A 4408-nucleotide genomic window follows, 5' to 3' on the forward strand; every position below is an offset into this window, starting at 1 on the left:
TTTTCCTGACTAGCCCGTGTCCTGTGACCCATATGAGTGAGTATATCTGTACTTCTAGAGTTCTCTTTGGGGAGGGGGATATCTTAGTCAGAGACAAAATGGTCTTGGATAGAGTTATAAGTATAAGTATATATACTCTTTTGATCCCGTGAGGGAAATTTGGTCTCTGCATTTATCCCAATCCGTGAATTAGTGAAACACACTCAGCACACAGTGAACACACAGTGAGGTGAAGCACACACTAATCCCGGCGCAGTGAGCTGCCTGCAACAACAGCGGCGCTCGGGGAGCAGTGAGGGGGTTAGGTGCCTTGCTCAAGGGCACTTCAGCCGCGCCTACTGGTCGGGGTTCGAACCGGCAACCCTCCAGTTACAGGAGGGTTCCGAAGCGCTAACCAGTAGGCCACGCCTGCCCCTCAAACAGTTCAGTTGGACTGAAATGGCTGAAATTTAACTGATGTGGAGTCCTGTCCCTGGATAATCTTCGAGATGCCTGTTGTGTGCTCATCGGCCAAAATGTTTGGACCTCTGTGATGTCTGGCCTGTGTGGGCTGGGAGATGCCATGAGGGGACACGAAGAGGGTTCAAACGGTTGGTCAGTGGTGGATGGTCAGTCTAGACTATTGGGTGTCCTATCGGATGTCTATCGTTATGCCTCTGTTGGCATGGTCAGATGTGAACTCACTGTTAAAGTAGTATGTGAGCTCATTTGTAGCACGATATACTCTAATTAATGGCTGCTCCTACGGTGACGTATTCCTCCACGTGGTTCACAGGTCGTTCCTGTGGTAAGACCCAAATTGACTTTAGCACTCATTGTTTCCTCACCATGTTGGTGTTCAGCTCTGAGGGACGGCTGTGTCTGCAGCTAATGCAGCTTGCTGCTCTTGGTTTAATGGGATAAAGTATTAACCTTCCAAGGTCATCTACTCCCTGTCAGTGACACGGCATAGCCGGAAGCATCATGGTAATTGCACTAATTGCGTTGAATCCACTATGCATATCATCGTTGGTGGGTGTGAAGCACTACCAAACACATGGAACCCAGACTTTGACCAAGCCCTGAGAGTTGAGTTGTGTTTTTTTGTATTACATTACATTACATTACATTGCATTGCATTACATTACATTACATTTGGCTGACGCATTTTTAACCAAAGCGACTAACAACATGGTAAACAGTTTAAGCTTTTTAAAGCAATTCTCTCAACAATTCTAGGACATTTTAAAAAAAGGTAGAGTACAATAAGAATAAGAGCATCAGTGAGTGCTATTTTTAAACAGTCGAGTGTCAGTTCTATTGGTGGCTATTGGACCCAGTGAGTGCAATAGTGTGTGCACCTCCAAGTATGTGCTTTTGGCGATAGAGCCGTTTCTGTGGCTGCCATCACCCTCCGGAACAGTTGACCAGCTGAGATCTGCGCAGCCACACCTCTGGACTCTGGACATCCTACAACGTCCAGGCTACCATAATTATCCCCCTCCTTTTGTACTTTTTTTTTTTATCTAAATCTTTGTTAAGCGAGCTTGGGTACCCTGAAAGGCGATACATAAATCTAAGTTATTATTATTTATTAGTAGCGTGAAGAGCATCTTGACATCTGATTGTCCGTGTTGGTAAATGGGGCCAATGGTTTGTGGAGCTGGTGCACTCTTGGATGTGAGGGAGAGTGGGACCATGGGTGGAATTTCGCCCTGGTGTGAGGACGACATGTGAGATCATCGGACACTGCTGTGTGTAAACTGTTTGTCTGCCAGTAACCTCCGCATGATCTCCAGCATCTGATACCTACATAAACATGTGCTCTCATATAAGGACACACACCTTTTTCGCTCGCTCACACACTCTGGCTGCCCACCCGCAGTCACTTGTGCTGCCTCCTCCTCCTCTGCGTATAATAATAGAACAGAGAGGGAGTTTGAGGAGAACTGGAGAGGGCCAACGGTGTCCTGCGCTGAACCTTCCTCCAGGGAAAGCTGAGCCTTTGTTTATCCGTGTGTTTGTGTGTATTTTCTCATTAAGAGTGTCCTTATTTCCAACCCTTATTCATAATAACTGTGTACCCTTTATAGTGAGTCCAATATCAAAGCAGGACTATTTGGCCTGACCCCTCCTTACCTTGCTGTGAGTCAGTGCCCTTTACTGCCCGTGCCATAGAAAGGGAAATGTTCCCCAGGCTTCTCAGCCATCCAGAAGTTATTAGAATTATGCAATTGACCCTTTGCCTAGACTTTCATGATATGTAGAGAGCATGGTTGAGTTTCGGTTTTGTGCCAGCTTGTTGGTGACCCCATTCTCCAGACTCAAAGTCTCTGAGCTCTACTGATGATGGTTGTGTGGCTGTAAGACTTGGCCATTCGGAATGGTGGAGTTCTCGCTTTTGCCTGCCAGGCTGGGTTGCTGGAGAGGGCAGAGTTGTAGTGGCTTCCTGTCTTTGTAATGGAGTATTTCTGATGCATGTGCCATGGGGTCACTTTTGGTTGCTTGCTTGCTCAGTGGGGGCACATCATATGGGCTACAGCAGATCATCTCCAGTAAGGATCACTCTGTATGCTGTCTTCTTTGACAGTGGTGGGGGATACTGAGAGGGGTCTTTTTTATGTGCAGTTTGTGCCACGGTGTGTTAATTGAAATAACGCATAGTTTCTGACTCTGCTTGTGTATTTGTTCTGCAGCTGTGAGTTCTCCTGCGTGTGCAGACTGTGCACGCAGCAAAAGCCTTTCTTGAGTCGAGAGTGACCTACTGAGCATGCTCCGTCTTTGCCTAAGGCTGGGTTCACTTTGTGGCAAGATGAGCAAAACAAACAAGATAGAACCTCACATCAAACAATGCAATTCACAGCTTTAAACTTTATTTGCACACAGAGCATGGACACCCCCAACCCCTCCACACACACACACACACACACACACACACACACACACTAGTTTCTATTACTGGCTGTCTTTTTTTCTGCACCACTGTGAGGACCTTGTGGTTGATCTTCAAAAACCAAAAAGTTCAATTTCAAGCAAGTTCTGGTGCTTAGACGCATGCTCCATCAGTGGTCCGAGAAATGTGGTCCATGGTGGAGAGATGCATGACCGTAGAGTAGTGTGCAGCAGTGGCATGATGTCAGTACAGTGTTTTAGTCTCAAGGTTTTCCAACGTAAGATGTCTTAGATGGTTCTTCAGTTAGAGGAGGGAGCCTTCTAGAGGTATGTGAGAGCATTTCAGTGAACCACCAGGGGGCAGTATTTACCCAATTTTCAGCAGGCAGAGATCTCTGATCTTGAGCGTCATCACAACCCACTGTGCAGCATTAGCAAGCCTGATACATATGCATTTAAAATGAGAAAAGGAAAATAGCTTTCACATGAACTTATTTTATTATAATTATTATTATTATTGATGTTGTCATCTAGCTGGGCTAGAGGTCAAAATTGTATATAAACATATTGGTATTTTAAAAAGTTATGTGTTGTGTGTAGGTATTTATGCTGCACAATATGTTTTGTGTTAACTCATAGGATGGTGTGTAATTTCCTTTATGTCTTCGTTTTATTTTGTAAATGTTTAAATTTATGAAAAATATAATAACTAAGAGGGATCATGAATCTTATCAATGTAGACATGTTAGGTTTTATTGCTATTTCTGTGAGTGTGTACGTATGTGTGTGTTTTGTCAAGATGAATTCTGATGCAAAATCATTGAGTTGTTGCACAGGAGTGAGTGGGATGCAATGAAGTGGAATTTTCTCCACTGTTACAAGGACTTAAGTCATGAAGCACTCCTCTTTGTAAACAAGTCCTGTTTGGGGTACTAATTGTGTTTGCATTTTTTTGCTTGATATGTGAATAAATATGTATGTTCAAGTTGCTCATAGGAATAAAAAAATAAATAAGGGCTTTAAAGTTTTAAAAAAGTTTTTATCCTGAAAAATGTTATATTGCTGATGTCACAATTTAAAAAATAAAATTTATAAGGTCACATATATGTATGTGTGTTTGTAATACTGTTGACAAGCATCATGGTGCAGAAACCATCATTGTGTTCATTTTCAATGCTCTCTTTAAGTTACTATAGCTGTCACACAGCAGTGCTTTTAGGAAGCCTCGGTAGGTTTGTTTGACTGTACAGACACGGTAGGTCCCTTTACACTCACCTGAACCCCTCACCAAGATCGCAGCCCACTTACCTGACCCAGTATCGCAGTCTTGACCCCCAGCCACCAGAGCGAACATTCTTACACTGATGAGTAAGATACATGTTTTTGAGAGATACTTGTTCCCCCTTCATCATTAAGAATTTATTATGCAGTGATTTTTTTACTGAGAAAAGCTATGTTTCGCCTCTTTGTTTCACATGTAATATGAACAGTAAATTCCTTAACTGAAGCTACTACTACCTAGCCTGACGAGCCAGAC

The sequence above is a fragment of the Alosa sapidissima genome, chromosome 19 (assembly GCF_018492685.1).
Source record: "Alosa sapidissima isolate fAloSap1 chromosome 19, fAloSap1.pri, whole genome shotgun sequence".
Lineage (NCBI taxonomy): Eukaryota > Metazoa > Chordata > Actinopteri > Clupeiformes > Clupeidae > Alosa > Alosa sapidissima.